Source organism: Phyllobates terribilis, unplaced genomic scaffold, assembly GCF_046119375.1.
Source record: "Phyllobates terribilis strain yellow unplaced genomic scaffold, ASM4611937v1 Scaffold_5__5_contigs__length_657084704, whole genome shotgun sequence".
NCBI lineage: Eukaryota > Metazoa > Chordata > Amphibia > Anura > Dendrobatidae > Phyllobates > Phyllobates terribilis.
The window spans coordinates 291149487-291164496 of NW_027362765.1; positions in this window are offsets into that span (position 1 = coordinate 291149487).

Below are 15010 nucleotides of genomic sequence, written 5' to 3' on the forward strand. Positions count from 1 at the left end.
GGGAACTCCTTCAAGATTGTTGGAAGACCATTTCCGGTGACTACCTCTTGAAGCTCATCAAGAGAATGCCAAGAGTGTGCAAAGCAGCCATCAAAGCAAAAGATGGCTACTTTGAAGAACCTAGAATATAAGACATATTTTCAGTTGTTTCACACTTTTTTGTTAAGTATATAATTCCACATGTGTTAATTCATAGTTTTGATGCCTTCAGAGTGAATGTACAATTTTCATAGTCATGAAAATACAGAAAAATCTTTAAATGAGAAGGTGTGTCCAAACTTTTGGTCTGTACTGTATATATATATATATATATATATATATATATATATATATATATATATATATATATATATATATATATATATATATATATATATATATATATATATAATTTTTTTTTTTAAACTGAAGATGAGCTATGACTTAAGCGGTTTGTGAACAATTACAATCAGCAGGAATGGAATCCAGGGCTGTGGAGTCGGTATAAAATGGACCAGGTCCAACTCCTAAAATATATAATAAATTGGGTACAGTAGTTCAATGCAGTTTGTGGGGAATATTTTTTCATAAGAATTTGGGAAAGTTCTGAAATGTCCTATAAATGTCTGTCCTATTCCTGATCTAAGGGTCTAGACTTTTAGCTGAGATGAATCTGTTCTATAGTAAATTTATCACTTACACATGAGCCATGTATGAGGGAGTCGGAGTCGGTGTCATGGATATTGAGGAGTCAGAGTTTTGGCTTACCGACTCCACAGCCTCGATGGGAAGGGGCACTAGTGACTGCTTATAAGGTATATAATAAAACTTTATATATTCACATATACCAGACATGTCTGTAAAGCGTTGTGGAATTAATGGCGCTATATAAGTGAGTAAAATAAATAAATACCACTGATTTGCATTAAAGAATTGTGCTGACGCTATAAGTTTCACAATAGAAAAACATTCTTGGGTATGGAAAAATGTAGCTGAAAACCTCTTAAAATGACGCTGAAGACTTATCCTAAAAAAGGGCCTTAATATTAGATCAGTGGGGTCCAACACACCGTACACCTACACTGGTCAGCTGCAAAGCGTACACCAGGATTGCAGCAAAGGATGTGAACAGTGGAGCCGTGCTGTTACCCTCTGTACATCACACTGTAGTGGCTTCTGCCGGGTACTGTAGATCAGCTTTTAATTAAATTTTAATTGAATAAAAGTTGACCCTCAGTACTCCGGAGAGGCCACAGTGTGATTGAGCACTGACATTCCACTGTTCACATCTGTCCACTGCTAACAGCTGATCAGTGGGGGTGCCTAAAATACAAAGGAAACGTCATCTTTTAACTTTACACCTTTCAGAGATGATTTCATCTTCAACTTAACTGTTCACAATAACAGTACTTTTGACCCAGGGGTGGCCAAACTTTTATATGCCATTGTATAGTGCCTGTAGATCACGCAGCATGTATCAGCTGTCGGGTTCACTTTAACCCCTTACCGACATGTGTGGCACATGTCGTGTCTCTCCCTTTCGCGTGGGCTCCCGTGATGAGTCCTCACCTTTCCAGGGACATGACAGCTGATCTGATGAGTTGTCATGTGCCCCTAACAGCTGCGGGTGGAATCGCGGCTGTTAACATGTTAAATGCTGCTGTCAATCTGACAGCGGCATTTAACATGGCCGCGGCAGGAAGAAGTCACTAGTTCAGCCCATCGGCGCGTGTGTCACATGACCACGGGTCGCCGATGGGTTGGCATGACAACCCGGGGTCTGCAGGAGACCCCTGCGGCTGTCATTGCCAGAATGCTATGAGCGCCGCCCAACGGTAAGAGCTCATAGCAAGTGAGCAGTTCTGCTACACACTGGCGATCAGAACATCACAGCTTTAGTCTCCCATGGAGACTTAAATCATGTAAAAAAAAAAAAAAATTTTTAAAAATAAGCTTAAATCACCCCCCTTTACCCCATTCAAAATACCCCCCCCCCCCCCCCCAAAAAAATCAAATATTCACATAATTGGTATCGCCGAAAAAAAGAGTTAATCTGATCGGTAAACTACGAGAAAAAAATCAAAACGCCAGAATTACGGTTTTTTGGGTCACCGCAACATTGCAATAAAATACAATAATGGGCGATCAAAACATCGTATCTACCCAAAAATGGTATAAATAAAAACGTCAGCTTGGTGCGCAAAAGAATAAGCTCTCACTCAGCCCCAGATCCCAAAAAATGAAGACACTACAGGTCTCGGAAAAAGTTTTTTGTTTGTTTTGTTTTTTTTTACTTTTGGATTTTTTTTTCACCACTTTGGTATCACTGCGTTCAGAAATGCACAATTAAAATATAAAGTAAATTACCGTAATCCAATCAGTAAACAGTGTAACGAGAAAAAAATAAATAGCCAGAATTAATGTTTGGTCGCAGCAACATTGCAATAACAGGAGATCAAAACCTTGTATGTAGCCCAAAATGGTAGCAATAAAAACATCAGCTCTCAGCGCAAAAAATAAGCCCTCACCCCGGCCCCAGAGCTCGAAAAATGGAGAAGCGACGGGTCTCAGAAAATGGCGCCAGTTTTTTTTTTTTTTAAACTTTGGAGGGTTTTTTCCACTACAAATAAAGAAACTATACATGTTTGGTATCTACAAACTCGTAACGACCTGGAGAATCATAATGGCAGATTAGTTTTAGCATTTAGTGAACATGGTTAAAAAAAATCCCCAAAAAATAACTGTAGAATTGCTTTTTTTTTTTTTTTTGCAATTTCACCACACTTGGAATTTTTTTACCGTTTTCCAGTACATGATATGGTAAAACCTGTGATGTCATTGAAAAGTACAATCTGTCCCGCAAGAAGTTAAGCCCTCACATGGCCATATTGACCGAAAAATAAAAAACGTATGGATCTGGGAAGACAGGGAGCAAAAAACGAAAGCGCAAAAAACGGAAAATGGCCCGGGGGTGAAGGGGTTAAAGTTTCTCCCATAAAAATCTGTTACTCTATGGTTCAAAACATCCTGTTTGTAGGTGATCCGTAGAACAGGGCACATTCAATAGGAAACATTCCAATATTGGATCTGGCCAGGTAATGTTGCCTTATTTAATTTTTGGATATTTTATTTCCGCTATTGTCTCTGCACATTCCATAGGTAGCAATTTCTCTATCCACATAGGTTTCTTTATAATGTATAGAAAGCTCTTGGTGTATGCTATGTCTCATTTGATTTTAATGTATTCTGTGCTTCTGTATTCAAATATTAATAAGATGTGGATGGGTTCTTGATAATGATATCCTACAGTAATTGGAAAGACTAAAAACTTTGTTTTCTATATAGATTTGGTAGTTTATGTTGGCAATTTAGGATGGGAGTCACTGATACAAAGCGTGTCCATACTCTCTCACTCATAGAGGGTGGGGTTTTAAAGGGAATCTGTCACCAGGTTTTTCAACTCCCAGCTGAGAGCAGCAAAAAGTATAAGCAGAGACCCTGATTTTGGCAATGTCACTAACTGAGCTGTTTACTATACTTTTTTCATCATCAGATTATCACTAGAGGACTAGTTGGTGTGCTGCCATGATATTCAGAGATATACAGAGCTCATGACTATGGAAGAATACATAGCAGGTCAACTAGTCCTCTGGTGATACATCAGTGATTTTATAAAAACTACAGCAAGCAGCCCAGTAAGTGGAATTGGGGTCTCTACCCCTATATTTCGCTGCTTTCAGATTAGTTGGCAAACACCTGGTGATAATTATCTTTAAGGCATTCCCCTCCCCTCCTTATTTTAGACAAATCTTTTAAGCGATGCAGTCTGTGGACTGTTGGGTGCAATGACCTGATACAAGAATGATAAAGTATGGCTTATGAAGTCGGTTTGTCCAATATTTTTCCTGGTAGACCTGCCAATCAGCTTTTAATTTTTAATGTTCTAGCTAAGAATACACTGTCTGCATGGCTTCACTGTATAGAGAACTGGCAAACTTCTGAAATAAATACATTAGCACTTTCTTCCATATCTTCCACTTTCTTGTGCTTTGATCCTGTCTTCTTTTATGCTGCAATTAAAACTGGAAAAATATATTAAAGGTCTTATCTCGTGGTCGTTCTTCAGGAGCACATCGCTCCCCTGCCTGCTTGCTTTCTGAGGGTACTATGCGTTCTTGATTGACAGTTTGAGCTGGCCTCAGCTGTGCACTCTCCCATGCTGCAAGCAAAGACAGCTTTACCTTTTGCAGCATTGGATGAGTGTGGGGGGGGGGGGAGCTGGGTGGATCCAGCAATCGGGCCAGCTTTTGAGCAGTGCTTGCTGGCTCTAAGGCGCCTTTTAGACATCTGTGTTTTGAGTACGTGTGGTGTCCATATCCACACGTACTGGAGACATTTGAATGGGTCTATGTGTGTCAGCCTGTGTTTCCACGGACCATGTGTCCGTGGGCAAAACACGCTGACATGGCCGTTTTTTTTTTCTTGCAGCACGGGTCGCAAAACATCCCGCACACTGACACATGGATGACATCCATGTATCATCAGTGCGACACGTACCAGTACCTGGGAATCAGCGGTACAGTTAGTGCTGTTCTCAAGTGCTGGGTGCCGAACGCTGCTCTCATCATTGTCCCCTGCTTGCGCTGCGATCAGTGCTAGCAAGGGACAGTGATGAGTAGTATTCTGCTCCTGCTGTTTCCTGGTGTAAAAAGTAAGAATAAAAAAATCCTTATACTCACCTATCCGAAGGTGTCCTCCGCTGTAATCCACCTGACTTCTCATACCGGGGAGAATAACTCACTCCAGCAAGCGAGCCCCAGCCCTCCGCTGAGCTCAGTGAGTGGCAGGATACCGCTCATGAGCTCAGCGCAGCTTCGGGGCCCGCTCGCTGCAGCGAGTCATTCTCCCCGGTTCCTCTTCGTGAGCGGTCAGATGGATTACACCGGGAGAGGGGAGGGACATTTTCGGACAGGTGAGTATGAGGATTTTTAATTTCTTATCTCTACACCAGGACACAGAAGGAGCAGAATACTACTCTCATCATTGTCCCTTGCTAGCGCTGATCGCAGCGCAAGTAGGGGACAATGATGAGGGCAGCGTTCAGCACCCCGCGCTTGGGAACAGCGTTAACTGTACCGCTGATTCCCAAGCGCCGGTACATGTGATACTAATGCGGTACACTTTTGCGACGCGCATGTCACTTGTATCACACACGGACATGGATATCTCCAGTACTGTTTTTTCCAGTACCGGAAATATCCGGACGTCTGAAAGAGGCCTAAAGCAGAGTTTTACCCTGCTTTTACCCTAGGAAACTGTCTACGTCTGATACACCACAGAGGTGACTAATAACCTAGGTAATGAGCAATACACTATAGAGTTAAAAATACCTATGTTCTTGTTAACAAAGGGGATTTTTAACTCCTCCATGCTACAGCTAATTTCCGTTTTTGTATTTTCATTTTTTTCCTCCCCTTCTTCCCAGAGCAATAACTCTTTTAGATTTCTGTCCATATAGACACACGAGGGCTTCTTTTTTGCAGGATAAGTTGTACTTTTGAATGACACAATTAATTTTACCACATAGGGTATTTGAAGATGGGGGGAAAAAAATCCAAGTGCGGTTAAATTTCGAAAACGCAATTCTGACAATTTTTTGAGAATTGTTTTTACGGTGTATATTTTGTGGTAAAAATAACCTTGCAGTATGATTCTCCTCATCAATATGATTACGGTGATACCAAACATGTCCAGTTTTTTTTTTTTATTTAGTGGTGAAAATTCTGAAGTTTGCAACAAAAAAATTGGGGGTTTTGTTTCCATTTTCCGAGACCTATAACATTTTCATTTTTTGGCCGATGCAGCTGTGTGATGGCTTATGTTTTCCTGGGTGACACAACGTTTTTATTCCATTTTGGGATAGATATGACTTTTTAATTGCTTGTTATAGCATTTTTTGTGGAATTGCATTTGGGGACCAAAATAATGTACTTTTGATAGGATTTTTCTGAATGAGGCAATATCAAGTGTATTTTAATTTATTTTCAATGGATGGCGTTTGCATTAGTGTATTTGTCAAATTTACCATGCGGCTCAGTATGTTTTAACCCCAAATTTTTCATTTTCACAAGGATAGCAGGAGAAAATGGACCCCAAAATTTGTTGTGCAATTTCTCATGAGTATGCCGATACCGTCATTTGTGGTCGAAAACTACTTTTGAGGCACAGTGCAAAAGCTCAGAAGGCAAGGAGCGCCATATTGAAGGTCAGATTTTGCTGGACTGGTTTGCGGGTGCTATGTCACATTGGCAAAGCCCCTGAGGTGCCAGAAAAGCAGAAAACACACACACACACACACACACACACACACACACACACACACACACACACACACACACACACACACACACACACACACACACACACACACACCCACCTTCCCCATAAGAGGCCCCATTTTACGAACTACACCTCTCAATGAATTCATCTAAGGGTGCAGTGATCATATTGACACCACAGGTGTGTCCCAGAACTTTACACCATTGGGCAGTGAAGAAAAAATAATTACATTTTTACCACCAAAATTTTGTTTTTACATTTTCGAATTGGGTAAAAAATGGCATCAAAATTTGTCCCACAATTTCCGCTGAATGGAGAAATACCCCATATGTGGCTGTACAGTACTGCTTAGCCATACGTCGAGACGCAGGAGGGACGGAGCGCTATTTGCCTGCTGGAGCGCAGATTTTCCTGGAATAGTATGCAGACTCCATATACAGAGCCCCTAAGTGCTAGAAGAGCAGAATAATCACCCTCAAGTGACCCCATTTTGACAAGGTTACTCCTTTTTGGAATTTATCTACAGGTGTAGTGACTGTTTTGACTCCATGGGTGTTTTCCTGAAACAAGCAGCAGTGGATGTTGCTGAGTGAAAATTGCAAACTGCCCTTGTAGTGACCAATAAGTTGTAGTGACCAGTACGTTATGCCCAGCTCTTGCTTCTGGAGACATGCATCTGTAAATTAGACGGGCTCTCATCGCTACAGAAATGTCAAACATGTGGACGCTAACTGCAGTTTAGGCACACTGTGGGGCTCAGAAGAGAGGGCGGAACTTGGATTTGGGAGCGCTGAATTTCTTTTGGGGGGCAAGGAGCCAATTTCCTTTTCCAGAGCCTTTATGGTACCTGTAACATAGAAGCCCCCTATATTTCTGTTCACAGATGAAGGACCCGAGTGTAGACTTGCTTTTTTTGAGGATTGATTTGAAGCTTTTTCTAGGAACATTGGGATCATTTATCTGGCGCTCTACGCTGAGCATGTATATTGAGGTTTCCATCTAAATCTAAAGCAACTTACGATAGTGAGGCAGCAGAGTTACTCTGGATTCCATCTGGCCTCTGAAAAAAAACAAACAAAAAAAAAACACTGCTGAACAGAGGTGCACAAAACTATGGCCGACGGCACTTTTATGCATGCCTGAAAGACAGACTCTGCCGGATCATATGCCAGATGGCGTCCACATTGCCTCCATCTGCTTCATTATAAGGAATCTTCCGCTGAGGGTTCTGTCTGAATCCCGTATTTCAGAGATTACACTGTAAGTGCTCAGTGTAAAGTGCAGGATAAATGTGAGCCAAGCCTTACTGAGATCTTTGGGAGGCAGAATAACCAAAACAGCAGGTGAAAAATTGGTTGTATTTATCTCTTATGCCATTCCTCATGCAGTATACATGATTAGACTACTTCATTCTTCTGGTTGGTGTGATTACAGCGATACCAGATTTATATAGGTTTTTTATGTTTCGCTGATGTCCTGCTTTCGCACACTAAAAGACGCTTTTTTTTTTTTTTTTTTTTCAAAAGCTAGTTCTTGTATCACCACATTTTGGGAACTTTTTATTTTTTCCATATTTCAACCGACAGTCATGTGAGGGCTTGTTTTTCGTGGGATGAGTTGACATTTTTATTGGAACCATTTTCAGTAACATGACTTTTTGATCACTTTTTCTATTTTGATTTTTGGGAGGCAGAATGAACAAAAATCATCAGTTCAGGATTTTTATTTTTTTTTTTGTCATTCCGCATGTGAGTAAAATTGATAAAACAACTTTATTCTTCCGGTCAGTATGATCATAGCGATACTATATATATACAGTTATATGAAAAAGTTTGGGCACCCCTATTAATCTTAAGCTTAATGTTCTATAAAAATTGGTGTTTTTGCAACAGCTATTTCAGTTTGATATATGTAATAACTGTTGGACACAGTAATGTTTCTGCCTTGAAATGAGGTTTATTGTACTAACAGAAAATGTGCAATCTGCATTCAAATAAAATTTGACAGGTGCATAGTATGTGTGTATAATTTTTTTTTTGGGGCGTTTTTACACATTCTTTTTTCTATAAAATAGTTTTTAGTTTTTGCATCGTTTTATTCTGAGAGCTATAACTTTTTTTATTTTTCCGTTGATGGCATTGTATGGCTGCTTGTTTTTTGCGGGACAAGATGACGTTTTCAGAAATACCATATTTATTTACATTCGTATTTTTGAACTTGTTTTAGGCTATATGCCCACGATGCAGAAATGCTCCGTTTTTTTTCCTGAGCGTTTCTGCATCTCCCTGGCAGAAAAAAACGCATGCGGATTGTACATGCGTTTTTCCTGCCAGGGAAAAGCGTAAATGAAGCGTTCTTCACATGCATTTCCGCATGCGGGTTGACAAGCGCTTTCCAAGCGATTTTTAGCATCACTTGGAAAGTGCTCGACAACTTGGTCACACTATATAAATCCATGGTAAAAAATAAATATTATACTTACCTTCTGATGGCCCCTGGTGTGCTTGTCTTTGCTTGCCTGTAGCTCACGGTAGATTTAAAGGGGTATTCCCATCCCAAGATCCTATCCCAATATGTAGTAGGTATAATAATAATATTAGCAAATACCTCCAATTAGAAATGTACTATAGTATTTTTGATTTGCTGTCTCTCTTACCTCATGTGCAGGCATCACAGGACCTTGGGTATCCACGGTTACGTCCACTGATAAAGTCAGTTAGTTGCTAGTGGACGTAACCGTGGATACCTAAGGTCCTGCAATGCCTGCACATGAGGTAAGAGAGACAGCAAATCAAAAATACTATAGTACATTTCTAATTGGAGATATTTGCTAATATTACAATTATTACACCTAGTACATATTGGGATAGGATCTTGGAGATGGGAATACCCCTTTAAGGACCTGCCAAGGTCAGCGGTCGCGTGACCCGTCACATGACTAAATGACGTCAGCGCAGGTCCTTCAGTCCACCGCGATCTTCCAGCAAGCGAAGACAAGGAGACCGGGGGCCATCAGAAGCTAAGTATAATATTTATTTTTTATTTTATTCTTTTTTTCACAGGTTCTGTGGTAACTGGGTCTGGAGGAGAGTCTCCTCTTCTCCAGACCCGGGTACAATCCGCATCGTGGGCACACAGCCTTACTCCACTTTTTGTTCAGCGGTATGATAAAGCATAGCTTTTTGCCTCTTCTTCTTCTTTTTTTTTTTTTTTTTTGTTCACTAAAGGGGGTTAACTAATGGGACAGTTTTATAGGTCGGATCGTACCAAATGTGTCCTGCCCCCCCCTCCCCCTCTCAAAAATATATAAAAAAGTGTATGTGTATTCGGGCTAAATTGTGTGACAAATTGTAATGTTCATTCTCTCCTATTATCCCTTTTTGAAAATTTTCGTGGGAAAAAAAATGGTAATTTTCCATTGACTCAGACCAATGTTATACAATTGTGAATCGGCTGAGGGTTAAAAATGCTCACTATACCCGTAGATGACTTCCTCGAGAGGTGTAGTTTCCAAAATGGGGTCACTTGCGGGGTTTCTGCTGTTTCGGCATGTTAGTTTCTCTTCAAATGTGACATGGCTTCTGCAAAAAATTCCAGCCAAAAGTGAGCTCCAGAATTCAATTGGGGCTCCTTCCCTTCCGAGCCCTGACGTGTTCCCAAACAGTAGTTTTCCACCTTATATGGGGTATTTGTGTACTTAGGAGACATTGCACAACAAATTGTATGGTCCATTTTCACCTGTTTCATCTGTTTCCCTTGTGGAAGCGAAAACTTTTGAAAAAGTGTTTTTTTTTTCATATTCATGGTTCCTTGTTATAAAATTCTGTGAAGCACCTATGGGTACAAGGTGCTCACCACACCTCTAGATAAGTTCCTTAATGGGTGTAGTTTCAAAAAAATGGGGTCACTTAGGGGTTCCCATTGTTTTGGCACAGCAGGGGCTCTGCAAACAGGACATGTCCTCTGATATCTATTCCAGCCAATTTTGCATTTCAAAAGTCAAATGGTGCTCTTTCCCTGCCGTGTGCCCAAATATTAATTTTCTACCATATATGGGGTATTTGTGTATTCAGGAGAAATTGCACAACATATTGTATGGTACACTGGGAGGGTTAATAAAATTCTTGAATGTGATTTTGAGGGGTGCAGTTTTTAAAATGTCACTTTTGGGTATTTTCTGTTATATAGGCCCCTCAAAGTCACTTCAAATGTGATCCCTACAAAAATTGGTTTTGTAAATTTTGTTGGAAAAATTAAAAATTGCTGATCAACTTTTAAACCTTTTAACTTCCTAACAAAAAAAGTTTACATCATTTTTTAAAGTAGACATTTGGTAAATGTTAGTAAAGCCGCACAAAATAGTTAATTTTATGCTCGTAAACTAAATATTTATTAAGTTTGAAAATTGCCACAGCGGCTGCAGCATCATTACACAAGAGGCACCACTAACCAAACCACATCATGAAGACCAAGGAGATTTTTAAACAAGTTAGGAACAAACTTGTGGAGAAATACAAGTCAGGGTTGAGTTATAAACAAAACAAAAACCCAATCTCTGATGATTTACCGGAGCACCATCAAATGGAAAGACACAGCAAACCTGCCAAGAGCGGTCTGCCCACCAAAACTCTCAGCTTGGGCAAGGAGGGCATTAATCAGAGAGGCAGCACAGAGACCAAAGGTAACCCTGAAGAAGCTGGAGAGTTCCCAAAGCAGACACTGGAGTATATGTCCATATAATCACAATAAGCCGTACACTCCATAGATGTGACCTTTATGGAAGAGTGGGCAGAAAAGAAGTTTTTACTTATACACAAAAATTGTAAAGCTCATTTTGAGTTTGCCAAAAGACGTGGGGGCTTCCCATATGTATGGAGGAAGGTGCTGTGGTCAGATGAGACCAAAATGTAACTTTTTGGCCACCAAGGTAAATGCTATGTCTGGTGCCAAACCAACACTGTGCATCACCCCAAGAACACAATCCCCACAGTGAAATGTGGTGGTGGCAGCATCAGGCTGTGTGCATGTTTTTCGGCAGCAGGGATAGGGAAAATGTTCCAAGTCGAGGGGAAGCTGAATGGTGCGAAATACAGGGATATTCTTGAGCAAAACTTGTTTCAGTCTGTCAGTGATTTGAGACTGGGACGGAGGTTCACCTTCCAACAAGACAATGTCCCAAAGCATACTGCTAAAGCAATACTCGAGTGGTTTAAGAGGAAACCTGTAAATGTTTTGGAGAGGCCTAGTCAAAGCCCAGACCTTAATCCAATTGAGAATCTGTGGTCAAACTTGAAGATTTCTGTTCACCAGAGGAAACCATCTAACTAGAAAGAGCTGGAGAAATTTTGCCTTGAGGAATGGGCAAAAATCCCAGTGGTAAGATGTAGAAAGCTCATAGAAACTTAGCCAAAGCGACTTGCAGTTGTAATTGTTGCAAAAGTATACAAAGTACTGATTTTAGGGGAGTGAATAGTTGTGCACACTGACGTTTTTAGTTATTTTGTCCTAGTTGTTGTTTGCTGCACAATAAAAATGTTCACAGTTGTAGGCATGTTCTTTACATGAACTGATGCAAACCTTCAAAAAAAGAAAGAAGTGAAATTCCAGGGTGTGAGGTAGAAAAACAAAAAATGCCAAGGGGGTGAATACTTTCACAAGCCACTGTACGTGTGATGCACAGTGTCTGGCTTACAGCTTATTGATGACGCCCATATTATTAGATCAGACGTGCTGCCCAGCATTATATAAGTGCACCGCACAAGGACCGTGTTACGCCAGGTGTGGGAAAGACTTAGTGCAACACAGAGGGAAAGGGAGCCCAGACACTATGGAAAGGGGGAAATGGAGACCTCCTAGACTGGTCTAGTGTCACCCTGTCTCCAACTACTGTCCCTATATTGCCTCCTCAGCAATCGCTGCACACGTGACTCGCCCTATCTTTCCCTGGCGTATGACTAAGGCTATTGATGGGAGGAGATGAGCACTAGTTGATCTCCACTAAACTCTATAGACAACAAGGGTAGACAAATGGGGAGAATGCTTAGCTTTAGATGACTCCAGACATATGCAAACTCGGCCTCAAGCTTCAGAGAGGACGAAGTGCTGCTGTTGCTAAGCCTTCATAAGTATAAATGAATATAGCTGGCACCTACCTCTCAGACACACCAGGTATATATAAACCCAGGCCAGGGAGCTAATTACCAGAGTGAGGTAGCCGCTAGGTCCTAGAGAGCCTCTCATATAAGATGATGTCTGTAATGCCAAACGTAGAGATCTCCTGCAACCAACTGCAGGGCGACTGTCTGTCACCTCTGATACACCTGTGACAGACAGACACTCCAGTACACCCAACCAACACTAAAGGGCCTGGCTGCATCCTGCATTAAGATGGAAAATAATGTATAAGATAAAATGCATAACACGAGGTATTGGTCGATATAATTGCGAGACCTAACACTAAAATTAAAAACGGGTCACATAGGACAATATTACAAAAAACATAACAGAACAAGACACAACCTTACCAACACCAGGTCAGATTACCAATGCACTAGCAGATAAAGGTGGGGCAGCACAGGTGCAAATTACTGATGAAGCAACCACTCAAAAACCTACCAATTCATGGAGTCACATAGATAGATAGAAATACTGTATTTTGCGGATTATAAGACGCACCCCAAATTTTGGGGAGGAAAATAGGAAAAAAATGTTTTTTAATAAACTGGTGTGTATTATAATCAGCTTACCTGGGGGGACAGCGTTGGTAGAGCGGGGTCCCAGGATTGCCGCTGGCTGAAGCAGGAGATGCTGCGGCGGCAGGAGATACTGCGGGGTCCTGGAGATGGGGGGTCTTGGAGATGCTGCAGAGGCAAGACGGAGTGTTCGGAGGTGGCTGCGGTCCCAATGCTGTCTGTTGGAGGTGTTCGGTGGTGCTGGGGGCTCTGCCGACATTTTGTGGCAGCTGGAGCCCCACACCTTCCATACTGTCCTATGCGTTGGACTCCGGCGCCAAGATCTCAATCTGAGCAGGCCATTTTCCCGGAGTCCACCGCATAGAACAGTATGGAAGGTGCAGGGCTCCAGCTGCCACAAAATGTCGGCGGAGCCCCAGCACCACCAAACACCTCCAGTAGACAGCATGGGGCCCGCAGCCGCCTCTGAACACCCCGTCCTGCCTCCGCAGCATCTCTGGTACTCCGCTCCACCGCAGCCGGTAAGGTGATTTCGCTTTGTAAGTCGCACCCCTGTTTTCCCCCCAAATCTGGGGGGAAAAAGTACGTCTTATAAAGCAAAAAATATGGTATATAAAAATGTTAAAAAAAAAAACCTCATGTACAATTTTTGATGTTTTCTCCATTAAAAACTTGAGCAATAATCAAAAAAAGCATTAAAAAGCCATGAAATCATTCTATTTATAAAGCTGTGTTATTAGCATGAATTAGTTCATATTCAAGAAAAAATCCCTCCTGCAATGTTGTTATTCCTAGGTTTCATTATCCCCCTCTCTGTAGTAACTCCACTCCAGCCTGGTCTGTAATGAGGCGACTAGAATGGAGTCTATGAGGAGCTCCTATAATCATCTCCTCACTAGTCCGGTCATAGCTGAGCCGTCTACATTGGAGTGGTTTCTGTGAGGACCTCGCTCCAGCAGCTCCGGTCACCTCAGCACTGAAATGTCTAGAGTGGAAGCTACGGTGAGGTCCTCACTACATACAGTAGTGTTCAAAATAATAGCAGTCCAATATGACTAACCAGATTAATCACTGTTTTTGGTATAAATTATATTACCATATGTCAAACAATTTACCAGTTGGTGCAGTAGATTCTAAGAAAACCAACAGACTCAGCATTCATGATCTGCATGTTTTTGAGTCTGTGTATTTGAATAATTTATTGAAAGGGGGTGTGATCAAAATAATAGCGGTGTGGAGTTCAATTAGTGAGGACAATCATTCTGTGAAGAAACCGGTGTGAATCAGGTGTCCCTTATTTAATGGTGAAGCCAGCACATGTTGTACATGCACTTCTCCTTGAAAGCCTGAGTCGCTCGAGACATTGTTCAGAAGAACAGCGTACTTTGATTAAAAAGTTGATTTGAGAGGGTAAAACTTAATATAAATAAATAAAGAAGTGCAGACAATGATAGGCTGTTCAGCTAAAATGATCTCCAATGCTTTAAAATGGAAAGCAAAACCAGAGAGACGTGGAAGAAAACGGAAGACTACCATTCGAAAGGATCTAAGAATAGCCCGAAAGGCAAAGTCTCAGCCAATGATCAGCTCCAGGATGATCAAAGACAGTCTCATGTTACCTGTGAGTACTGTGACAGAAGACGCCTGTGTGAAGCTAATCTCTTAGCAAGAAGTCTGCACAAAGTCCCACTGTTAAAAAAAAGACATGTACTGAAGTGGATACAATTTGCCAAAGAGCACATCAACTGGCCTAAAGGCAAATGGAGAAACATTTTGTGGACTGATGAAAGTAAAATTGTTCTTTTTGGGTCCAAGGGTTGCAGACAGTTTGTCAGACGACCCCCAAACTCTGCATTCAAGCCACAGTACACTCTGAAGACAGTGAAGCATGGTGGTGCAAGCATCATAATAAGGGCATGTTTCTCTTACTATGGTGCCGGGCCTATTTACAGCATACCAGGGATCATGGACCAGTTTGCATATATTAAAATACTTGAAGA